Source organism: Stegodyphus dumicola, chromosome 8 (genome assembly GCF_044657685.1).
Source record: "Stegodyphus dumicola isolate Sdum_Otavi_A_Nest chromosome 8, ASM4465768v1".
NCBI classification, from domain to species: domain Eukaryota; kingdom Metazoa; phylum Arthropoda; class Arachnida; order Araneae; family Eresidae; genus Stegodyphus; species Stegodyphus dumicola.
In genome coordinates, this window is record NC_140775.1 from 95,205,641 (window position 1) to 95,233,203 (window position 27,563).

Here is a 27,563-nt window from a genome sequence, read left to right on the forward strand (position 1 = left end):
CTGAGTGGTTAAAACTATCGAACTTTGATAATTAATGATTGAATAGACACTCTTTCGAACGGCAGTTCAATTGCTAGGTTCTTTTAAATTTTAGCAATTTCCATGATCTTTACATTTTTATGCAAGATTGCAAAAATGGATATATACAATAAAAAGAATCAAACGTTTCTAAAGAATTACCCCTTTTCAGTAGATTAACTATTTTTCGCCTTTTGTGAGCCACGGGATATAGAACTGAAGGGAATAAAAACATATGATGCCAATAGTGAGTGTTACACACGTTTTCATAAAGTCTATAGTTATTAGTTCTTTAAATATTGATCCTAGTATGTATCTAATTAAAGAGTTTCTGAAAATAAAGTGAAGAATATTATGAAAATTATTTCTGCGTTGAAAATCGAAGAATGACTTAGATAAAAATTCTGATATGGGCACTACCTGACTTCCTCGTACGATCTGTTAAAATTTATGCATTTTTGCTGCACTTCATTTAAACTTATTTCCTCAAATTATCCTAACTTGAATAACCGATCCCTTAAGTCAAGATGGAAATGACATCCAAAACTGCATACTTTGAAATTAAATAACCCGATCAATTTTTATCGTGCGACATTCAAACATTTTATATTTTTTTCCTTCTCATAACGAGTATAAAATTTTTGAAAATATGGGTATAGGAGCAGTAATTTCACATTAACATTTAGATTTTGGTATTGGTATTTGTCGAAAAATTTATTTTTAATTTGAAATTGCTCAAACAGGAATATTTTTGTCATTTAAAACCCTTCTATAATTCAAAGTACATGACTACGAACCAACGATTGCGAAAATAAAGGTTGGGTAAGGACTTTAAAGCAGGATAAGGAGGGCATATATAACGTATATGTACGTGTATATACACGTTTGGTACAGTTGATTGCAATAAAAAAGGGAGATGCACAATTAGATATTATAGCAGTCTCATATACGATATTTTAAAGTTCTACAGTCTTTGAGTTATTCAAGATACTTACATACATAAATACGTACGTACACCGCACAGGCGTCACGAAAAAAATCCCTTTTGAATCCATTTTAAATCCATTTTGCAATCCGTTTCGGAAAAAATAGAGTTATTTCTTTTGTGCGTACGTACAGATGTTACACAAAAAGAATTGCCCAACTGTATTCGGGAACGGTCAAAATGGACATTTCCGTTGAGAGATGACTCCAGAATTTTCTTGATTACAATACTTGCTTGATTACAATACAAGCAAATAAAATTCTTAGTATTATAGTATGTTCCTCATAGGCACAATATCTAATTCACAAAATAATCATTTTACTTTAATGCAGTATTAGATAGACAATGTGTTCAGGACGAAATTCATAGATATAACATTTACGAAGAAATTTATGGTCTTAAAATCCCATTCGAGTGTTTTTCTCACTGAAAGCTTACGTTTTACATGTTTTACAGCGTTATTTAGGTAGTAATGCAGATTAAAAGCTGCTTATTTTTATGAATAGTAGCTCCGACTTGAAAGTGTAGCTGTTAAATCTGGTTTTCATGAAATTCTTATAATTCTTTAATAACACGTACCTTTCAAAATACAGAGCTTTTATACATTTAGTTTAATAAAGCTGTTACGACATTCCTCCTGCATGCTGCCGAAGTGTAAGTTATTACTATGTCAGCTGAGAAGTAGAAAATCCTTGGTTAAATTTCTGGAGAGGCTGCTATAACACGTTTCTAGCTACAAAATCTTGCTAGTCTTCAGCACCTGAAATAAAATGGATATGGAGAACAATAACTCGCCTTCACTTGAATTTATAGGTATGATTAGGTATCTGCTGCCTCTTGGTCGCCTTTTATATTATAAGAGAATGTAACTAAAGTCCTCCGAGTCTGCTCTTGTAGTACAATAGGTTAGCACATCCAGCTAGCAGTTGCTCGAATCTAAGGTAGAGCGCATTTGCTTCCTCAAGTTTTCCTTCGCCAAGAGCCTCCTAAGTAAAAATGCCCGAGAGAATAATACATCCCCCCAGAAATTTACCAGTTAGGTACCGTGCTTCTTTTTATTTGCCCTTTAAGTGGTGAAGAGGATAAAGAATTACTTCATTTCGGCGTACTGAGATACTGTACATAAGTGATTAGCAAGTCCAGCTGGTAATCTGATGATCCATGGTTGAATTATTGACGAGGATACAATGGGTTTGTTTCACAATACCCACACCGAAACACCTTATCGTTTTTAGGAAGCATAGTTGTATTTTGTAAATTTGCGTTCTTGTTCAATGATGGTATAAAATGTCTATATTTTATAGATGGTATAAAATGTCTATATTTTATAGATTCACGTATTATACAAAGTTTATTTTAGCCATTCCTCCAATCTGTCTTATAAATTCGTTCTTAAATAAGCCTTATGTTTTTATACTTCTATGTAAACTGGGACGAGAAAAAAAGGGAAAGTAAAACATAGTACAGAATGCGGCTTATTAATAGAAAAGTTTAAAGTTTAGTAGATTTATGTGTTTTAATATGTACGAAACTGAGTTTTGCTGTTGCATTTATTTCGCCGACTGAGGACTTAATCATTAAGTTATGCAACATGTTTCCTAAAAAAAGCATTTCTGAAATTTAAAACTAAAATTACCAAGAATTCTACTCTTTTATACAAAAGCAGACGAAAAACAATATCTCAGCTTCCGTGCTTCCGTACAAAGTTATTGCAACCGCTACAAATCACTGAATTAAAACTTACAAAATACTTCACTTAAATCATTAACTTTTATATAACTGTAACATCTAAAAGATCTATAAAATTACTTTTTTAAAATTTTGCTTACAGTAGAGCATAACGTAATTTTTCAAAAAATTTTGCTTCAAACAAAAATTGTCTTAAAATAAAAGAAATTGTATTAAAAAAAGCACGTGCTTATGAAACACCCTTACTTTATAGGAATTAGAGAACGACAACAATTTGAAAATCAATTATGTATTATGTATTTTGAAAATAATAATATTTATACAATTATACTAATAATATGATTATCATTGGGTCATTTTTAAGAAAATGCTAAAGCAAAATTTAAATCCTGTACCAAGTAACTCATTTTGTTTTTATGAAATTGCAGTGATGACAAATATTTTACGTATTTTTTATTAAACAAGTTTTATAGCTTTACTTAACTACTTAAGAAGAAACATTTGACAATATTTCTCCCAAAATATGCTTTTTAAGTTATGTTAAATATTTAACACAAGGCAAAGTGCATGAGAATATTTTTGCTCCTTGAACTGACTTGATACATAATTTGAGAATAGAACTACTAAAATGGCACGTCAAAATAACATTTTTAGACACTCACCATCTATGTTATTAAGGGCTCAGATACTGTCTTTAAATAACTCACCAATACTGAATAATTTACAACTCACGGGTATTTAGAATGCGTCTTTAGTAACTCACAAATGAGTTTTTAAAGACACACTTCTCTTAAAAGTCCTTTATGCTAATTTTGGAGTTAGACTGCATTACCATCCGTGGAAGTTGATACCTCCAGAGGAGCTTCATGTTAAATACAGCTTTAAATTGATATTGGCATTACAGGAAAATATTATGTAGTTTTATCCAAAGCACAGAATTTAGCGCAACATATTTTTGTGCTGAATATCAATACATTTTAAAAAAATTGCTAATTACACACTAATGTATATGAAGAGTAAGATAGTTATAAACGATAAACAATTTAAGAACTTGTAGAGACATCATGTATTTTTTGGAAGCAGGAGAATTTAAAAATTAGCAATCGCCTTCACCGGGACTTCTAGAATACCGGCCCAGCCTGCAGAACCATTACACCACGAAGGCACGCTAGGAAGTTGGGAGAAATACCTTATAAACTGAGGATTTGATTTTCTTCTTTTGGATCATGAAGTACATCAGGTAACATTTATAGTTTTCCTAAAGAAATTTTAGAAGTATTACATATTTCGAGCTTTTAGTGAAAATTTTAAGATATGGTGAAAATCTCAAGTGAGAAAAATAGTTTCCTTTATAAAAGAACTGCTAGTGCTTATTGGTTGGTAGGAGGGCAATATAGATCTGACAAGCGTTTTACGTATTAAAAGAAACTAGAAACGTCACGCCGCTTAACTGATAAAACACAAAAACAAAACATGATGGTGAAAAACGAGTGAAAAACGATTATGCCATTTGAGGCATAATATTATGTGTCCGTTTAATCTACATACATTACTACGGAAAGAGGCTGAATGAAATTGGTCTAAATGAGTAATACTTCTTTCTGTTCCTAAACAAATTCCTTCACGAACAAGAGTATGATAATACAGAATCCTCGTGATCCTTAACAAAATTTATTAAAAAACGTAAGCCAGTTACACGCTTTGTTACAATCAATTTTAAGCAATATTTTCTCTTAAAAATGGCAAGTACTTTTGCACATACACAGTAGAGGAAAAATGTAAACTTACATGAGTGAATGAGGTGGTAAACATCAATATATGAATTCTATATCAAATATCTGCACATTTTATCAACGATTTCTATTTAAAATTCAGAGAAATTCATGCGAATTTCGAATTGAGAAGGCGAATAAAAAGAAATGTGTCTTTAATAACTCACCTCAGATAGTGAATGTATATAAAATTCTATTTCAACGCACCGTTTTAGTAGTTTTATTCTCAAATTATGTATCAGAGGAGTTCAAACAGTAGTAACGATATTCTAGGATATATACACTATATTCAGTGCATCAAATGCTTTTTTTTTTTTTTTTTTTTTGGTTTCTTAATATGAGCATTTCATGTGGTAAATTCTGATATCTTACGAGGATGACGTGCAAACGCATAATTCAAATTCATCTTTTTTCATATTTATTTGAAATCATAGCAAACAGTATATAACACTTTGGTCAATATAAATCTTTAAACTGTCTACTTGTGTGTGCAAATATTTACTCTAACACGTTCGTCAAAATCCACAAATTCCCACTGAAATCTCCACATATTTAAGAATTCCTCTTCAGTAACAAAAATGAAGCGAGAACTCTATTCTCATTGCTCTGCTTTAACGAGCGTGAAACTGGAAAGTCGAAAGGAAATAAAGAAATTATTTGTTGCGAACGTGCTCTGAGAAAACCACAATTATCACCTGCTGCATACGTGTTAAACTCGCATTTTAAAGAATTCTCTTTAAAGGCAGCCTTCATTTTAGAATGGGAATCATTTGTTAATTTTTATTTCGTATTATTCTCCTCACTTTGGAGGTTAATATTACATAGCCAAAGAAGAACTTTAATGTTTTAAATAAATGAATAATTAAATTGTTTACAAGTTTAACTTTTAAATTAGAAAACATAAATAAAATCTTATAACAGATATCAGAAATTGAAGATTTAGTTTGGACTTTAAAAAATTAATGAGTTATGAATTATTCATCATTTTGACAGAAATTAAAACTGGACAGAAAAACATTTATGAAATTCCCCAACGCCAAAAAATTAAATTCTGAAACATACATTTTTCCTACATGTCTTTGAATATTTGAGCAGACAATATTGTCTGTAATTTGTAAATTCTTTTTTTTAGTTTGAAAAGTGCTCCTTTACTTGGAAACCTGAAAGATTACTTCTGCTACAGGAAATAGATACTTAGTGAAAAGAAAGAGATATCCATTAAAAAAAAGAAATAGAATGCGCCCTGGTACCTTGTAAGAGGTGTTAAAGAACTTTTAATCTCATCAGCAGTGGTCAAGTAGATAAGACTGCAAAATACAGACGAAATTTAAATCTCAGCGAACGGCTTCCTGCGTGGTCTTTAATGTTGATTTCCGGATGTGTTATGCGAACAAGAGCTAGTTTCCCTTAGAAAGACCTCTATGAAGACATCTTTCTTCTTAAGGAAACATCTTAGTGCACAGCCCCATAATCGAGTTAATCCAAATTCTGATCTATAGATTACAACTTATTAGTACTTAAACGATATCACAAACCAGTGTGTTTGCATTGCAAAACTGAAAAACCTACCATAAAAATCCAAATAAATTTTTTAATGCAAAATATTTTTTTCGACACATTTATAATTAACTTCCGCAAAAGTCATAAAATTCTCCCTGCCTTAGAAAGGGATGCCGTCATACAGAGTTTTGGAAGGAAATATTGTTGTTATTTCAAAAAATCGAAGATTTCGCATTTTTCAGAAGTGGAAAATATTCATCGGTTAATTTAGATTTCTCATCACTGATGCCCAGAAGGCGACTGAATTACATCCGTGAGAATAGAGAAGTTCTGTTGATGCAGAACATTCTGGGAAGCAGATCCAAGGGTTGAACCTACTTTTTCCTGCCACTTACCTCCTCGAGACGGTGTTCGAACCGCCAGTATTTTAAGCGCTCCAGGCCGAACAGATTACTATGCACTTACAAATATCCAAGGGTCTGCATATCCTCTTTTTCTACTACCAAACTTCTAGACAGGATGTTCGAACCACCAGTATTTTAAGTGCTCCATGCCTCACAGATACAATACACTTACAAACATCCAGATCTTATCTGGGATTCAAACCTGGGGCAAATGATAAAGCCTGATATTTGCATTACCCGCTGGGAAAATATGAAACTTTATTCAGCCACCTCTTTCAATCAATCGGAACGCTACCTGGTACAATTGCCAATAATATTCAGCAATTTCAACTTTTTGACCTCTGGAAAGAAAATACGAAACATGAACTGAACATTTTACCGAAGTTTGCTACAAAATAATCCATCAGGGATAGGAAGGCATATAAATGTTATTCTCGCCTTTGTAACTAAAGCTATGGCTCATTACAATTCGCTGGAAAGAAGCTATGACATACAGGCAACAACTACCCTGTTACCACTGTTACTGTCCTAAAAGAGATGAAGATAATGTTAAGTTCCGATAATTCTTAAATGACTCACCTTAAGCTAGTACTAAATCGGAAAATAAGTGATAGATATTGAAGCTTATGGCAAGAGCTTTACATTTTAACTAGAATGCGTTGTTGTCTTTGCTTTTGTTCGCCAAGTGCAAACAATAGCACATTTTAAACGTTTTAAAAATCGTAAATAAATCCGTAAGTAAAGTATTAATAAAGCAGGTATTTTTATATAACAGAGAAAATTATAATATTATGCCTGTGTTCCCTAGTAGAAATATACCTCTGGAGCAAAATGTTTAAAACCAAACACATAAGAAATAAATTATAATACTTTCAAAAGTAACTTAATTTTTATTTGTGGTGTTTGGGGAAACCAATTAAAAAACCCCATTGTTTTCATATGGTTAATATTTATAACACATATATTTATACATGTTATATTCCACAAAATATTTATATAATTTTTTAGTCCAAAGGGATTTGAATCCCGAAGGACTATTAGTTTCGTTTTGGCATTTTGCGTCGGACTCATAAATGTCGGTTCACTTTTCAAACTGTTGCCACAAAATGTTAGAGTCCTGCATTATATTTGAAGAAATTAAATAATGAAAAATCTGCATAAATGTATGTATATTTCTCGTATTGTGATAAAACAACGGTACATAGAGTCATCGAATTTTGAATAACGTAATCCTCCAACGAATATGAGCATGTGGAAGACCAAATTTGAAATTTGAAATTTGTTTTATGATCGATTTCCTGTTTTTTAAAACTTTGACGAATTTTTGATTAACAAACTCAAGGATTTCAAAGCGAGCAATGGCAACGTTGTGCAGAAAAAACATTTTTATCTCCAGCGCGTGAGTCTCTGTATCGGAAATTCTAAAGATATGCTCGTTTTAAAACTATTTTGCGATATTGCTGTTGCACTGGATCTTATGGCTTAAGTGCGAGGAACATGATATTTAATAAAGAAAGGTAACACACAAAATGTTAAAAAACGTCCCTTTGGACGTAATTTAAAATCTGAAACATTTCAGATTTTTTTTTTTGAAGTTCTAATATTTTTGGAAAATTTCAGATTAAACCGGACAGGATACTAAGTGTTTCTCAGCGAACCTTTTGCTAAACGGTAATTTAAACTATTAAATAGTTTAAGTCAGTTTTTTTTCCATGAATGGGAACTTGAGACTGAACTTCCTTTATGAAAAGAGACTTTTCATGAAGCAATGGACTCCATATTGGTCTCCTTCGAAAAGCAGATTTTTTTTCGACTTTTTTTAACCAAACGTTAATCTATTACTGAATTTTGCCTAGTTTTTGATTTTCCTATTGGTGAGTTTCTTTTCCACACATTACATTACATGAACTATTTCTAACTTTAGGTAAAATATAGCTATAGGTAAAATATGTATAACTAATGAAATACTTACAGTATCCGGCAGTTTACCTAGGTGGATAAAAAAATGGTTAGAAGCATCAGCATTTGAAAAGTAATTCTTGTGGAAGGAATATTTTATCCTTCGAGCTGTAGGCAGATGACACTGTTTGTCTAGCAGCGGTTGTGCGAGTAGGTAGAATAAGTCTGCAGACGTTTCACAGCGATTTAAATCGCAAGACGTTTAGAAAAGTGGTCTCTCTTGGAGGTGCGATCCATGATTCGTTGTTCTTATTGAGTGTCTGGAGGGTGGTCATATCCTTACTACCGATCATTACTGTGCCACTTAGACAAACATTCGTGAAGACATCCGACGCAAGCGTTCTGGCATGTTGAATGATGGTGTCTTCCTCCTGCACATTCCATAAGTTCAAGTGGGAAATCTGAAACCACTCCCATATAGCCCAGGTTTAGCTCCTAGTGACTATTTTCTTTAAAAATTAAAGGAAAATTAAAGGAAAATTTATATGAACTGAGGTTCTCTTCTAAAATTGAGGTGGAAACAGCCCTGAGAACTGGCTTACTGGGCAGGGACGCGATTTCTACAAAGACGGGTTAAACAAGTTGGTCCGGCGTTCAGATAAATGCCTAAATAGATTTGGTAATCAAATGGAAAAATGATAAGCAAGTATGCCTCTTAATTCCTCTTCGTGTTATTTTTTATAAATAATTTTTATTACCCTTGAAACCTCTTTCATAAAAGTGGAAATGTGGGTCTATCCATTGCACTGAATTTATTGCAATAGTTTGGTGTGGCAAGATCTCAGTTCATATTTCAAATAATTCGCAATTACACATCTTGCTTACAAAGTCATATATATTGCAAACACACTATCTATAAACAGGTAGTATAATCGATAAATTAGCAACTGAGAATTTTATTTTTCTTTTAGTATTCATTCTTAGACGACATGTATAGAAATGTTTATGTTCCACACATTCAATAATAAATTCAATAAATAATTCATAAAATTTCTGAAATATTATTAAAATTTATAAGCGTTACGTTGAAAATGAATACTCTCCGATATACTACAATTCCCAAAATTCAGATTTAATTTAAATTTTTCAATGATTAAGTCTCATAAAATAAGGTAAAATTAAATGTAAAATACAGGTATCATTTTGCGGAAATTTTAAACCACTTAGAATAAAAACGTAAGCCCAATCTGGAATTCCCTAATTTTAAATCTGAAAGTTGCTGTAATAGTTTCCATCTCATCAACTGCTCTACCAATAGACGAGTGGTTAAGACCATTGAAAACTGGGAGTTCGACCTAGGTTCGATCCGAAGCAGAACGGGCTGACTCCATAGTTGTTTTTCGTGATTTTCCTCCAGACAATTTTCCATTAGAAGACAGAATTAGAAACATCTCCTCGAAAGCATCCTTTCTTTTAGCCAGTTAGCATTTGTGTGCTTTTAAATGGGTTGCCGTTAAACAACAATCCATTTCAAAGTCCAGAGAAAACTAATAAAATGTCATTCAGCCTGTTACAAGCATCAAATACTTTTTAACACATAAAGCAAAGGTCTGAGCAGGTAATAAACTGTATCTTTACCCTATTTTTGTGTTTTAACCTTTGAACATACTCGAAAATTTCTTACATTAAGAAAAATAATCTTGAACCATTCGCAATGACTTTTTTTAATACTCAAAAATCATGAAACGTAACCATTCAGTCAACACAAAAATTAACCCACCGAACTATGGATTAAAGTTACGGAACTTAATTTGAATTTTCGTTGCCATTACTAAAAAGAGATGATATGAATAATGTTAACACTTAAAAAAATAAATGCAAGAGAAAAGTCTAACATATTAGCATTATAGTTTAGCACAACTAAGCGTTTTAGAACAAGATATATCTCGAATGATGATCCACTTAACACCAATGATTTTGTGAGTCAATTTTTTAATTTTTATTTATTTTTATTAATAATGTCATATCGTCATTCTTGAAATATAGATGTTTTCCAAAAGCTTATTTGTGCTCTTGTAATTTTCACCGGCCTTTTGTGGCCCTTCCTTTGCGTTGGTAGGCCAACATACAAGTCTTCTAACAATTTAGCAATCTTCTCCGACCAGATGTCATTGTTTTTATTGCTGGCAATTCTGACTAGAACACGTATGACAGAGATGAACTTTGAAGAAACAAATTTCAAAACCCTTTTTAATTTAGAAATCTCGTGAGACATCGTGGCGGTATCAAGACTCGTGTGTTTGCTTTTATATATTAAGAATTATTACTGTGCCGCAGTTCGTAAAACGTTTTAGCGTAAATGTCTCTTTTGTAATACAGAAAATTATTTCTTATAATTTCCTCAAGTTTATCTGTTAAATAGCTAAACAAATATTAAAACATTTTTTAATGTTTTTATTATTTTACTACTTAAGCAATGAAAATTGGCTTAAAGATGTAGATTAAATTTCGTCTCGGATTTTTTTAAACCTAACTCTAGCTTAAACCAAGTTAAAGCTTAAGTTACACCTATTTTAAAAATTCTGAAATCTATTTGTTCGTTTCTGTTAAGAAAGAGAATAAAAGGAAGCGAATCTCGAATAACAGTCTCCTTTTGAGTTACTCATAATGAAAACTAAGATGGTGGGTTCTTAGAAAATTTAATTTCGACCTATTGTTTTAACAGTTTGTTCTCAAATTTCCTATCAGCTCAGTTCAAAACTGTGTAATATCTAGATTGGGTAGACTTTATTCCATTTACGAACTCCAAATTTTCTTTGTTTAGTTCCATGAATTATTGTTGTTCCTTTCTCCTGTTAATATACTAAATAACTGCTCGATGCAAATCAATTCCTTTTACATTTATTTCGAATTGCTGTAAAGAATCGAAAGAATTTATTACATTGTAATATCTTCACACGATATACGAACTTTTACAAATATTTACGTCATTAAATTTAGTTTAATTCGTTATTTCCCATTGAATAATGTTTAAATTTAAGAACTTCTCCTCTTTAAGAAAGAAAAACGCAACGCATTTTCCATTCTTACAACTCTGCTTTAACGAGCACGAAACATAAGAACCGAAAGGAAGTAAAGAAATTAATTGTTGCAGATGTGCTAGAGAGTAAACCACAATCATTGTTCACTGCTCGTGAGTTTAATACGCCTTTTAAGGAATTTTCTTTAAAAGTAATATGCATTGTAAAACATGAATCATTTGGTATTTCTCATCTCTTCTTAGCATTCATCATTTTCGAGTTTAATATTAATAGTTCAGAGAAAGAGTATGTTGCGTTACAAATATTAAATAAATGAATTATCCAAATGTTATAAATTGTGCTTTTAGTTTAAGGAAAACAAGCAGAAAAATTAAACCGAAATCTGAAACTGAGGATTTTATTTAGATTTTTCTGTTTAAATTCATTGCGTATTATTCATAATTGTGATAGAAATTAAAGCTGAAAAGTAATTTTTTGTAAAGCGTCCAAATGAAAATAAATTAGGTTACAAAACTGTATAATAATCTTGCATTGCCCTCAAATACTTTAATATTGTGTGTGATTAATAAAATATTGTGTGTTAATCATATTAAATGTATTACAATAATAATTTTCTCTTAGTTTGGAAAATATTCATTTACTTTAAAATCAAGAAGATTACTTTCTCGACAGTAATTAGATGCCCACTTAACAAGATCGTGTACATGTGTATAGTATAATAATAATGAAAATAAATGCCTTCTTGATTCTAATAGCTTTTCAACAAGAATCATAGGACCTTTCCCAATTTAGTCTCCTAGACTGCCTACAGCTTAATGCATTATGAGGTATTTTCCCTCTCCTTTCCGCATGCCTTCGTGGTGTAATTGGAAGCACATTTGGCGCGTATTCAAGGAGTAAAGGTTTCGAGTCCCTGGGAGGGCAGAGTATATTTTTCACGTCTTCTGGTTCGAAAACCCTAATGACTCTACAAGTAGTGCCTGAACTAAAATTTGGAGGACGATAATTCATCACCACCAGGATTTCGCGACTGGATCCCATGATCCCCAGTCGTTCTTTTAAAAGGGGAGTATATATGGTATTTCCCCCCTCTTCTCTGTATACTGAAAGCACACTAGAGCATTCGAGAGGTGCCGGCAAGGGGATTGCACATTATTCGTCTCTCCTGCTTTAAAACAACCTAATAATTCTGCAACCTAAAGCATATCTTAAACTAATAACATTGTTCTGTGAAAAGGAAGGATGCATTAAACAATCTAAAATAAACTTTTTTTAATTCAGAAACTTTCCCTCTCACATACGTATAATATATAAACAATATGGTATTAAGTTTCTCAAAAATACTAAATGGGCTACCTTAAAAATCTTACCTTATCTAGCCTACTTTCGCAGGGAACCTTTTTAGCAAAAGTATTAGACGTATTTCCACTAGCTGTCCTTCGTAGAGCTGTTCACTTTGCACGCATGGCGAAAAAGGTTAAACCCATATAGAAACAGATCATTCAGACATAGGTAGTGGAATCTTGGATAAACTGACATATTGTATCGCTTTTAACTTTTTGGAAACATCTGGGCAAAAGGCGGAGCTGAAACTTCGAAGATTTTGCCAGAATTCATTAAAATACACTCATGTCCATAAATTAAGGATAATGCAAAGTCAGGCAAAGGAAGAGTTAGAAGCAAAACAAATTTGACTTATTTGTAAAGCTTATTTATTAAACAAAAGGTAAAGAGCAAAAAAAAGAAAGATACTATATGTTTGATACTATTAAAAAATTAGCGATTTTTTTCTCCCTGGAGCAAATTACAAAAAAAACCCTATTTACAAAAAACCAATATTACATGGTTGGTATGATTGTTAATACATTGTATGTCTCCCAGACGATGCAATACAGTCCGTACAACGCCTAGGCATGCTGAGTATCAAATTATCGATCTGATCTTGGGAGATATTACTCCATTCAAAAAGCAATGCTCTCCGAAGCTCCAGTAGACATGTAGGAGGAGGTTGACGGGCTGCAACTCGTCGGCCAAGCATGTCCCACACGTGCTCTTCTGGATTCAAGTCCGGTGAGAATGCTAACCAGTCCATACGGGTGATATCCTCCGATTGAAGGCATTCGCTTACGATGTTTTCATGGTGAGGACGGGCATTGTTATCCATAAACACAAATTGTGCGCCCATGGCTTCCCGAAACAAACGTACATGTTGTTCCAGAATGACGTCCCGATAGATTTGGCTTGTCATGGTTACAATTTGAACATGCAGGTCAGTTCTGGAACCCAGAATAATTCCACCGCAAACGAGCACTCCTGCACCACCGTAATGGTGTCGTTCAATGATGTTTTCTTGGTGGTAACGGTACCTGGAGCTCTCCATATGAAAGTCCGGCGAGAATCAGACTGCAAGCTAAACCTGGACTCGTCTGAAAAGCCCACTGTTGCGGTGTCCACAATGCATGCTCTCTACTCCAGGCTAACGGCAGGCGACAGTGAGTTGCAGTAAGTGGAACGCATCTAACAGGTCTACGAGCATATAGACCAATATGCCCTGAGCGTCTGTAGACGGTCTGCCTTGAAATTGTCGTACCAGTGGCTGAAGAGAGCTGACGAGACAGGTCTGAGGCTGTGCTCCTCCTGCTTCTTTTGGCAGTAACTGCCAAATACCGGTCCTCATTCGGCGTTATAACTCTGGGGCGACCTGTGCTGTAACGTCTACTCACATTACCATCATCTTGGAATCGTTGCCAAAGCCTGGAGATGACACTCTGAGCATTTCCAAGTTCGTCTGATACTTCCAGTTGGGTACGCCCACATTCCAGACGGCGGATAATTCTACCACGTAAAAAATCATCTAAATGCGTCCTTTGTGTCATAACTATTCGGTTATTGCACTGAAATGCTTATAAAGCGCCTGCGAATAATTTTACTTCTTTGCCTGTATTCCTTATATATCACTCTCTTACACTCTCGTCATTGTGACGTACCGTCAGTGTCATCTGGTTACTTCCTGAAATTTGCATATGATTCTTGAAGATGTGTGTAGTGATTTTACAGGTGATATATTTATTTTAGAGTTCGATTTCCGCGTGACTTCGAATTATCCTTAATTTATGGGCATGAGTGTAAAATGAATCTAAAGATAGAAAAATGTTCTTCGCTTCTTTGTAAGCAAGGCAAAGAATTAATATATTCTATTGGATGTATAAACCATGGCATACGGATTGAAAATCTCTTATCAATAACTTCTAAAACTCTATGAAAAATTAAGATGTACGTGTACGTTGTTATTAAACAGCGATATTTGCTTCTCTAATAATAGATCATATGGAAGATAAATAATAGATGTTTGACTAGGTGCATTACCATAAGTTTGATTATTTATCTAGAAGATGTTGTTGTTTACACTTTTATGTAGCAACCTCTAATACTAAAATATTCAGCAACAGGATATTGATAAAGCAAGTATCTGCTGTATAATAGATATGTCGCTGACTTCATGTATGTATTTCACTTAAAAAAAACATAAATCTTAAACAAATTTTCTTAAAGAAAACAATAAGGGCTAAAATTAAGATTTTTTAAATTAATCAATTTTTTCCAAGCAAGTAAATTAACAGCAATTCTTTCACGTGTTTAATATTTATACAAATATATATTTGAAACAGCTCAAGTTTACATCAATTCTCGGCTTTTTTACAAAATTATCTTTTCTTGTAGTATTACAAACTGCTGATTGACGGAACTGCAGTGATCTTCGGCTAAGACCTTATTAAGACCTTATTCAAGACACTAATAAAAGTTTTTGCGTTTCCAATCAACATTGAAATTTCTCATTAAATGCTTAAATACCTTATTTCAACATATTTTGAAACCAAAAGTACGTGGCAATTTCTGCATCTTAAATTCACATTGAAAACCAAAAAATTTGTATATTTTCCTGATATATCTGTAAATACGGTTGTAAGGATTATGTTAAATTTATTAACAATTAAATTTTGAGTTAAACTTCCTTTCCTATCGCTTCTTACTTATTTCAACTTACCACTTCCGGCCAGAACGTAGTTTTAGAATCACGTTTGAATGCAAATTGAGGAAGAGCGGTAATTAACGGCGAAGTTCTATTGTCTTAGTCAGAGAGAACCAGAGATTCTGGCTAGCACGCGTCCGCCTTTTTAGGCTACTCTCTCTCTTAAGCTATTATTACGCTCGGCCGTTCTTTAGGCTCTTAATAGATTCGCAGTCAATTAGCGTTAAGGGGCCAACTCCGTTAGAATCTTGATAGCTTCGGCTATATCCTTTTAGTTAAGATTAGTTAAGTTTTAATTCTTAGTTTCCTAAATTCAAGCCCGAGTGTCGACTTTATTGTAAAACTCCAAGACAGAGTTCTTTTAAATCTTATTTGAATAATAAAGGATCTTTTAATCCCTTCCAAGTTTAATTACTGTCCCACGAACTCAAGCGATTATTCGCTTACTAGTTCTTAAGATTCTTCACATTCAACTGTAACTTAAGCATGCAGAAGAGAATCTTACACAGTAATTAATATTTTATGTGATGGTGAACACAGAATACGGAATTTCTGTCCAAAAATTAATTGCCTATTACTTATCATTCATGTTGTAATGATTTACCTTGGTAAAATTAGTGAAATTCATGCCAACTCCATGATTTAAAAATTCTCAGATATTGTTTGAAATTTCATCTCAAATCATATTTACAAGAAAGCAATGCGTAGGTCAAATAATAGGAAATATATATATATATATAAGATTTAGGTAAATAAAGTAATTATTAGTAATAAATTACCTAATACTTGTGCTAAACCTGCAAAGTAATAAAATAATAATTTATTTTCTAGTAGATTATTGAATATATTACCTCCTTTGAAAAAATGTAGTTAGAATTCTATTGAAATTAATTTGCTCATGAGCATATTTAATATTGTATGAATAAAAGCGAAAGTGCAATCAACAAACTATAGCAATATATATCGTTTTTTACTGTACATTTCGTTACATAGATTATACAGCCTGGAACATATAATTATGCACAGCACTGATATGCTTTTAGAAGCTTTGAAATATATCTACACAGTTACCGAAGTCTTAATTAACCCTATTCCTCCCCACAAATATTACTATAAATGAAGACCGATGGTCAAAGTTCTAATGTGTGCTCCATGAAATTCTTTCTCTCCGGTCACCATTGTCACAAAATACGCTTTGAAGCATGATGAACTCATTCATCCTTTAACAAATTTATTGTGTCTTTAGCTTTGTAATAACTTTGAAGTCTCTCCAGAGGCCCAGCGCGGCAGAATGAATGGCTTTCGATGTCATCGAGCCGTCCCCATCTCTCCGCGAACACATTGTCTGGCTCGATTCGCGATAAGAGGGAAAGCGCGCAATAGGATGTGCGTCAAAGCCAGATACCTAACAATGAGGTATTAGCTTAATAATGGACAGATATATTAATCGGCCTTGCACGTCAGCCGGCACTCAAACGGCCAGCAGTCGGGACAGACCTTCGGCGGGAGCTCGATTGACGTAAGCTCATCAAGCCACATGTAGGATCAACTATGTATCTAGATTCGTGTAATTGCGATTTGTAATTCGGTAGCAGATGGCTAAGCAAGAGTGAATTTGGTCCTAGAATCTAACAGGTAGGTTTCAGACAGAAATAGCTAATGGCTTAAGATCTTAGGACAAGAGCTCTAGTGTTGGATAAATGGCAAAGCCATGAATATGTTCATAGTATGGTATATTCGATTCTGTATAAACCATAGAGACAGACTATGTTGGTCTTTGGATTGAAGATATATTACATTAGAAAGAAGAAGGATCGTATTTTAAATATTATTCAACGTAAGCATACTGAAAATCTTGAACTTAAGCGGGCTTTGTACATTATTAGCTGCAGTATTGGAAATGATGTGAATTCTAAAACCTATGTTATATTTTATTCTATACATAGCTATGTAATAATGCTCTTAGAAGTACATTTTATTAGTTACAACAATGGCCTGAATGTTCATAAAAATTACCATTTGGATACATTATAAATTATATAAGTATATAACCAATCATACCAATTAGGTACAATATTAAAAATGTAAAATAAAAATATACAGAATTTATTGTTCTTTTTTATTATTTATTGTTCTTTTTTTGATTGTTTAATTCTGTCAGTTAGTTACCCAACTAAAGCTAATATAAACCAAAGAATTTATGCAAAATTAAATGGCAACAGTTGAGAATTGGCTATCTGACAGGCCTCGAAGTGAAGATGTATGTCTCTTGGAATGGCAATATTTCTCTAACCACGAGGATGTAATGTAATTTACCTTAATGCTACGCCTCCAAAATTGATAATAATCAATTACAGATATTTTGAATACTAACATAATGCCTTTAGAAGTGAGATGATATCAATTTGATTTCCATTGCTTGAGCATGTTGTACAAAGATTGGTGAATCATTTAGCTAGGGAGATGTTTAAGTTACTAAATTTAAAAACTGGACTATCTTATAGAAATTTAACTGTATTTTTATACAGCTTGACACTTCTTATAATTCAATATAGGGATTAACAGTATTTCAAGAGCGAAAATATTTAGAAATAAACTGTGATTTCGCGGGACATAATATTTGCTATAACATTCTCACTTTCGTGTAACTGCAACAGTCTAGTATCTTGTGACTAATATGCAAACAACTAATTCGTCATTTAATAATTTACATTAATATTAAACAAGTTAAAATGTTAAGCGAAACAAAAGTTGCCAATAAATATTGTTAAATACATTTTCTAAAAAAATTGTGAGTCCTTACCGTGAAAAAATAATTATATTTTCAAATGTTCTAAATTAACATTTGTGCAAGAGATTTTGTTTTTCTGCCGTATAGCTCAGTATTCATTGTTACTTCTAATCATCAAAGTAGTACAAATGTAAAAATCGTATATAACACAGCAATAAGGTACGTTGACGTTTTGATATATCCTGTGATGCATCTATGAAACATTTGATGAAAACATAATGCAAAAAGGTTTATGTTTCATGAAACTCTTTCTTTTACATTTTAAAAAAGCACTCAAGAAAACAGTATGCATGTTTAACGCTCTTTAAGTTATATTAAAAAATTTCGATTTGTTATAATAAAAATATTAAGAATAAATTGCATTGCATAGTGTAATATCCTATCTAACGTACTTAATATTTTGCTGAAGTGTATTTATTTACTTAGCAAAATATTAAAACGCATGTTTTTAGAAATAAATAAAATCACTACATATTTCAAAGCGAAATTAAAACTTCAATGCAAATTATTTGATTTCAGCGTAACATTCCAACTTTTGAACGACAGAAATTAATATATTTCAGAAATTTTCGAAAATAGTGGAAATTCTAATCCACTTTAGTAACGCTTAACTTTGTTGCATATTAAGAATTCAAACTTTACTAAAATATTTTTAATAATATTTTAAAAGAGTATGTTTCGTTATTAAGTTTCAGGAACACACGATTTCTCGAATATTTGTCTTCATATCTTTGTAAAGAGCAAATTCTCAGCAAACAATCCTTTCGTCGTTTACAGATCCCTTCAAAATGAGGAGAGACATTAGATATTTATGGTTTGAGTGAAACATTCCGCAATTAAATAATAATTAATTCTATGAAAGAGAATAAGCGAAATGGAATCTTCGAGGTCCCGATTATTAAATATGGTGGGATTGTGTTCCCAAAGCTGTCAGTTATTGCTTGTACTGAACATCAGTCAATTCTAATTTGTATTCGTATGAATTGAAACTTAAGCACAAGTAAAATGTATTAGCCGAAGCAGCTGCGAATGAAACATAACTCTGAATATCGTTTTTCATTATAAATCTAGAATTTATTTTGAAAACGTTAATTCAAATAAAGGACGTCTTCCTTATTTGTTCTTTTCCTTGCGTTTTGGGATATCTGCACTACTTAACTACATGACATCTGAATAATCGTCAGATTTAAAGTTATTTTACATGAAATTAATACATAATATTAAGTATTGTATTGCTGATGGAAATCTACTATGTTTGGCACTTGAAACGCAGAATTTTTTCTTTGACTTTTGTTTAAGTATATGGTAAAGTGCGTAATGCCTATCCTGCGTGATAGAAGGCATGCATTCGTGGAGGACTCTCTGTTTCGCATTTATGTTACACGGGGAGAAATTTACAAAACCCGCACTCTACCAGCTAGTTCTCCGTGACTTAATGCCGGATCGAATTACAATGTTTAACAGTTTTTCTTACTTAACCTCTAGTAGGTACTTCTCATTTGAAATTAACACAAAATGGCGAATCAACTTTTCTTTAATTAAAACTGAAGTTGTATTGCATTTATTAATTTAATATTTTAAGACCCATATTGACCTATATATAAAGTCGCTTCATATGCAGGACGACGGTATATTTCCAAAAATGTCTTACAAGAAAGGAAAGGGACTTGGATATAAATTTGTTTGGTTTAAGATGTCACATATTGTATCAACCAGACTGAGTTAGCAGCCTTGCAGAATACACATAGCACGTGTAGCATACATACATAGAGAACTATAATTAGTATACTGTGAATTGTTTGCTGGTGCAATAGCAGAATGCCTTAGTTTGAACGTTTATTTGAACATTCTTTGTCATAGACGCTTAGAGGGTATTTTGGCGGAAAACTGAAGATTGGAAGAGCAGCAGATAGCACATTTGAATGATACAGTTTGATTCCAATAGAACGGGGAACAACAGTCAAAATAGGACTGTACCTCGACTGGCCTTTCTAAAAGCATCTAGGCCGCAAAGTACCTACTATTCCACAATTCCACGGGACACGTTGAAACGAATCGTGTAAGCCTTCGCACATCCCCCCCCTGAGCAATGAATCCAAGCACACGGATGACATTTAGGAGACATTATTTTAAAGTTCGCTGGCGTCTGTAATGCCCATATTCTGTACTGAAGAAAGCCTATTTGTATAGTGTTATTTCACAGCCACATAAATTGGTACATGCATTAATTTTCTTTCCGTTGTTATTTAAAGTTGGTATTTACAACATTCGCAATCCTATATAATGTAAAATGACCGTAAATCTTAAGCTGCTTTTCAAATGGTTTGTAATGAAGACAGACTCACATATACAAATGGAGTATGTTTCAAAAGGCATTTTAAAAGGAGAACTAAATGATTTAAAAATTATAATTAAGTTGAAGCTATGCAAATATGTTTTCTTTTAAAATAAAAGTAAAAGATATACGATAGGTTCTTTTAATATGTTTTTTACATTTAACTATCCGACTAAAATCGTCATGAGTTTCAGCAGTAGGTTTTAAGGAAAAAAACCTTCGCATTTATAATTTTATCAGTTTAGTACCACTTAATTTTTAGTGGGTGTGCAAGGTATTTTACATATTAGAAGAGATAAAATTCTGAAAACAAAAATGCCACCCTTAGGTTATGGAGCTGAATTGTCGCAGAATTTATTGCAATCCGATGAGTTCCGCGTCGCATATAAACATTCTGTACCACGCCACGTACATGGGGAAAAATCCCTCTTCGTGTTTGGATATGGCTTTCGATGACATCGCTTCCACTACGCTTAGGAACGCCTTGACTTTGTTTGGGCTCGAGGGTACATCTTCATACGTTTGTTTATATTTGATAGAAATACCGAAAAGATTATTACCTGCGTTGTATTTTTGTTGCTATGAGATTACACTTCTTACACTATAGTGTGGTGAATTCAACATAAAAAAATGTAGTGATATTTTTTCTAGAGAGAAAAGGTATTGTTTCTTCTTGTGTTAACTCCGTAAATGTGTAATTATATTAAGTTCAGAGATTTTTAATATTAGTATTAAGTATTCTTAATTTAAAAATCTTCACATTAAACGTGTTGTGATTATTAATGCATTATTTCATTTTCGTTATATAAATCCATTCTTTGCAGATGCAACCTCCGAAAGCATGAGACAAGTCAGTTTTCGGAAGGATAACGTCGTTGAAAACTGACATAGTACACAGTAAATTCACAATATTTAGAATTAGTCTGAAAAAGTAAAATTTATTTTTGAAGTTAGACTAATCTAGGTTTGGAACAGAGAAATAGAGATGCATATTTTATACTTAATATTACTTTATGAATATTGCTCGTTTTCTAATGTGTAACATCTTTTAAACATTAAAAATAGCGTTTGTCAGAGAAGGGAGTTTCTTTCTTATATACGTGTATTAAATTCAACAACAATACTGAATGCACTTTTTTTTCCTTTAAGGCAACAGAGACATATTTTATTTATATACATTTAAGACATTTAGACATTTATATACATTTAGACATATATACATTTAAGACAACATATTAGAAATGACATATGGGCATTAACATGGAAATAACATAATATTTGCAAAGGAAATATTTTCTGCAATGTGATAGGAACAGAATGCTACAAAACTGCGATAATAATAATATACTTACTAGCACACAATGCTAGTAAGTATATTATTATTATTGCTAGTAAGCACACAGTTGGATCGAGATTGTCGTGTTTTGACTTTTGCACTAAATTCGTGAATTCAGCTATTTATATAATCTAAGCGCTTAAAATTGCTTCTCATATTAACAGCATCTTCGGAAAATTTTATAATTTTATTATTCCATGAAACAGGAAGCCATCTGCGGAACGCTACAGCTAAATGTTTTCCTTTCAAATAAAACAAACGATAATTTTCAAGCTTCTGTGTCACTCATGCGCGTCATTCAACGAAAAGAAAACCGTATGAATCCCACCTAAACGCCATTACGCAAAGAGAAAAGGATGTCATTGGAAAGTATGTCAAACCACAAGTAAGGATTTTTCCCTACGCGTGTCGCGGTACAGAATGCTTATATGCTCCCGGGTCTATGTTCAGTCGAAACTAATTATTTTATTAGTGCTAAGCTGAAACAGAACCGTCACATAAATGAATCTACATCTTTAATATGATGTTTCACAGACCAGCGCTCATCATATTCAAAATTGAAAGCAAGTTATAAAAGAAAACCTGGGTTTGTACTAAATTATTAATCAGGAGAGGGAATCCGAAGACTTTTGATTACTTTACAGTCATGATACATATCTTCAAGTTTAGAGATTTGAAATTTTAGAAACCTCCAAGCAAGATCCTTTCCGATTAAAAGAAAACCATAAATATAAAACATACTCTGATGTCAAACATTTTAGGTATTTTGTGTAATAAGTTAGTTACTAATTAATAAATATTAGCTATAATCCTTTATACTCAAAATTATTTTCTGGTGCATGACATCAGCAGAGAAATAGTTCACTTAAATGATTTATATTTACTTAAAAAATAAATACGCCTGTTTTCTTATAATTTTTCTCCATGACATTTGTGGAAATATCCGTGGTTTTAAAAATGAAGGAAATAATTATTATAAGTATCTTCTCTTGTGTATTCATTCTTGAAAAGAAAGAATGCTTTTCATCGTAGTAGATATTGTCATTAAAGGTTTAGTTTTTAATTATATTTTACCATTAATTATCTTCAAAAATAATAAATATAAAAATTTATTATGATCGGGACATATCTAATGCGATTTATTTGAAAGGGAAGTGAAAAGCTCTTAATTAATTGATTATGGATCAATAAGTACGTTTCAAAATCTGCATAAGTGATTTTATTATCAATTACGTTGAGTGTATAATATTTTTCAAATTGATGGTTTCAATAAAACGGACGGACAGTGTGATATTTCTTTTAAGAACCATACATTCTTCACTCTGTTTGACTTTACTGTAATCTAGAAACCAATTTTCTTTTATTAAATTAATTAAACTTTTCTTTATAATTAAAATTTTTCTTTCAAACTAAAATGATTACGTTTAATAAATTGCAAGTATTAAATATGTAATAATGGAATTGGTAGCATCAACGGTCAGGAAAGAACATAGACGAAATATTGTAGCCTGTTTATTGAAGATTTTCGGAAAGTATGCCTGATTACAGAACATGTTACAATTGGCGCTAATATACCACATTTAAATTATGTGAACTCTAACTAAAATGCTTTAGTTTTTCCACGAATTTTTTGTTCTTTTCTGAATTTAAAGACTATAAGTAACATAAATAAGATATTTAGATGATTTTATTATTATTATTGTTATTATTATTATTATTTTCTTACTATCAAATTCCTGCATAGTATATCGTTCTGGGAATTCATTGAACAGCGATATATTAAGCCGAAATAATTTTAAAGCAAAGTTTAAAAAAAAGAGGGTAAAAAATGTTCTAATGTTCAGAAATTCCACTGATAGGTAACATTTCTAGTCAAGAAGAGTATTAAAGTCTTTAAATTTCAGCCGTAAAAATTGGAGTTACTTAGGTCATAATGTTTATTTTTAAGTTCTTTTAGAAGTTGAGATAAACACTGTTTAAATTTTAATTACTCATATCACATATGTCATTCTGATCAGAAAATAATGCAAATATAAAACACCTCCAAGAAATTTAACTGATAATGAAAGTTATCCTACATCTCCTGTTACTGTGCGTGATGAGTTTATTGGCTTTTTATTCTTGCCGACTCAGCAGTTCGAGTTTAGAAAGAAAGTAATGGCGAGTATAATAAGCCACTACGGATCTTGGGTTCACGTAAAAGAGAAGATTTGCAGAAGAGGTTCACTTGCAAATGGTTAATTAAAGATCACAGCTAGGAGTCGAAAATGTCTGAATTTTGATAATTGTGTGTTAGTTAAAGGCAAGTAGCCTGATTTTATCACAATTTTCTTGTACACCAGTAGTAGACAAATTTTAAGTTATACGTATTCCCTTTAGTTGGAGATTATGAATGTTTTTCATATAAAAGTTTTAATCTCTGCTTTATGTCAGGCTGACTGCCATCAGAGCGACAGCTCTATTTCTAGGCGATACGGAAGATATTTCGTATGAGGAGAGATAAGGATGAGAGAATTCAAATTATCTCGTCACTTCGTATCTTGTCGAAATATGTCAAGTAAATAAGCCTTTGAGGCAAAGTGATTTTGCCAAAAAGTAACTAACAGTATTAAAATAAAAGCGTAAATTCAAAATAGTATAGTAAGCAGCGCTTACCTGTTTCGCAGACTCGGGGGGAAAATGATTTGATAAGCGGAACAATGTGTTTCCAGATGAGAACTGAAAGAGATGTTATTGCATTATTATGTAGAATAATAAAATTTAAAAGGTTACTAGAGACAAAAATACCATATTCATTACTGTAAATTGCACTAAACGCTATTTACCTAAGCAATGTAAGCAAACATTTGCTTTGAATCCAATCTATTTGTTTACTTCTGTAAATAATCAAACGTGAAACGAATATTTGTACTACAGCCAGACAATGAAATTCAGAATGTTGACATAACATAAGGCTTGGGGCATTTATTTTGCTCTCAAAAATTAGTAAAGATATCTCTTCGTGCATGTTAGCTTTAGAATGTGATAGCGTGAGAGTTATCCATTCTTCTCTTTACAGGTATTCTCGTAACTAAATTATAAAATAGTTTTCCGTTTGAATTCGAATTACTTGATTTGTTGTTTACCCTATTTAAAGTTACTCCTTCAGTTTAATACTTGTTTATTAGTCCCAAACAATTTCATGTAATTGAAAACCATATTTTCATTTTAAATATGTATATTTATAATGTAAAGTCTTAAAATGAGTAAGGAAAAGTATAGAAAATTGAAAGCATGATATACGCAAGGAAGGAAAGAAAAAGATTTTAATGTATAAGAATAAAAAGCATATTTTTAAAATGAATTTTTTACGTTCTTCCTACACTTAAAAAGCAAATAGAGAAAGATACAAGACGCAGTCGACTAAATGCAGACCATGGCAAAGTATTGTGTACCACAATTTAATTCGCACTTTAATATAGAAACCCATCAGATTTTTCGGAACAAGAATCTTGAAATATCTCCTCTCTGAATTCGAATCATAGTTGTTCTAATAGATAGAGACTTGTTAAATACTTATAATATGGGAAGCAAGTAAGGCTCTTGGGAAGTTTTCTAATGTTATGAGCTCTAAGACACTTTGCTTTATAAGAGCGCGTTCATTTTGAATGAAGGACAGTTTGCTTATTGCTGAGAAAGATAGAAGAGTTATATTGTGGAAATGGTCACAGAATATAAGAAACACAGTAATGTAAGAGACATGGTATCTTTCACAATCTTGAAAGCACGGTATCCTTCACAATCTGGACGCGATATCCTTTAGAGCCTTGCAGGTTTTCGTTCGAGCCGGCTCAGTATTTAAATAACAGAAAGAAAAATCTACGTTATTTTCAATTGCTCTCATTTTATTTCTTTTTCCAAAGGCGGGCCTTGACAGTTTATGGGCGTTGCTACTACTACAGCTGAAAACGGTTGTCATTTTATTGCGGAGGTACCTAATGGGTGGGCGACCGTTGCCTCCTATAAAGGGACGGACAAACTACATCCCTGTCTATTCTCTGATTGGAACGCAGGCCCTTCAATGCGTTGGTCAGCGTCACTAACCACTTCCAAGTCTGGCGGCTCATTTTCATTTTATTGAAACAAAATATTTAAAGTGAATAAAGTAGTTGAAAAGGGTTTCATTGATACGATTATTTTTTCCAAATGTGATTTGTAAAAGATTATCATTCAGCGAAGCTTCCACCAAATGCCATTTGGATACGTGTTCGATAACTAGAGTTTTTCACGTACTATAAACTGTTGTGATACAGAACAGTACCTGTGTTTCAGACCTAATGCCTTTCAGGGTCGGAAGATACGCTGCACTGGATGACTCATTTCCATAAAGATTTAACTCACATTCTGTTTGTTTAGTGTAGTTCTGTAGTTTGTTCTGTAGTTCATTTTAATTAGCGTAAACATAAGCTTTGACACCATAAATGAAAAGTCTCTGAAGTGTAAACACAATTATTTTGTGCATTTTCAAATAGCATGAAGGTATAGACTAGAAGAGAAACACGCTAATGTGACAATCAAAATCGTAAAAACAACCTTGTATTTAGCGTAACTTTTCAACAAAACAACTTAAACTTCTTCAAAACAACTTAAACTTTTCAACACAATAACAACCGCACGGATTTTACCATCGCTTCCAGGGATGGCAAAATCCGTGTTTTGTTATTGTAGTCAACTTTTATAACAATATTAGCCTTTTATTCAACATCGTGCCTGTATAGGTTTGGTATTTTGATTTTTATACTTTTTTACTTAAGAGTAAGACTTAAGGCTTTAGTAACTTAAGATAACTTCTCGAAAACGTTAACAAGATTGATCACTCTGAGACATGTTTTCATAGGTAATGGTTAAAACTCATAAGGCTTTTGAGTTCGACAATAAGCACACTTTCCTAGAAGTTTTCTGTCTGACAGAGAATGAAGCTCTGATTTCACAGATTAAGTACAGCTTCATTTAATGTGTGTTTGTGACTGCACATTTGTTAAGTGTTTAATGCTTTATTGAAGCGTGTAAGAATACCGATTTAGTTATGCCATTTATTGATATGCTGATATTAGGATAAATTCCTGAATTATAATAATTCTGAATTTATAAAATTTGAGAATTATCCATGTCATTTACTGATACACTGACATAATGACGAATTTCTAAAGTATAATAACTATGAATTTTTAGAATTTGAGAATTAATTAAACAGTCACATCCAGTTAGCAAATTTGTTGCTTCAAGCCGTTTATCAGAAAATCTGCAGAGATAGGCTTAAATCTTTGAACCAATAAAACCTATAATAATCACTTTTCAATAAGTTCCGATACCCGCATATCCTTTCAAAAGAAAGGTTGTGGAAAACTATATTTACATATTATATACCATATTTTGCATCTTTGGTTTTGATAAACAACTAAATTTTTTAGATGAATTGCCAAGCACTGAATTTTTATTGGGTTCAAACACTTAAGTTGAAAAATTTGAACCATCTTTTCTTTTATGTTTGCTTAAACTTAAAGCAATGAGTTATTATATTTGTTTAGCTCTAATAGTTGAAGTTTATTGTTTACAATAGAGTATTTTATTAAATTTGAAGGGAACGATTTTGAACGAATTTTTTCCTGATAAATTAGCTAAAGAAAGCAATATGCAAACATAATAAAGAAACAGATAGATGGTCTGCTTATTTCATCAATTATCATTTGCCTAAAAATACGATGTATAAAGCATATCAATAAA

At 32.2% G+C, this 27,563-nt stretch overlaps 1 protein-coding gene across 5 annotated transcripts in view; it reads left to right on the plus strand.

The window, feature by feature from the left end:
- The window catches only part of LOC118189578 (delta-sarcoglycan-like), a 181,871-nt gene that overhangs the window by 17,212 nt on the left and 137,096 nt on the right, over positions 1-27,563 (plus strand). The gene's annotated exons all lie outside the window — the stretch shown is intronic.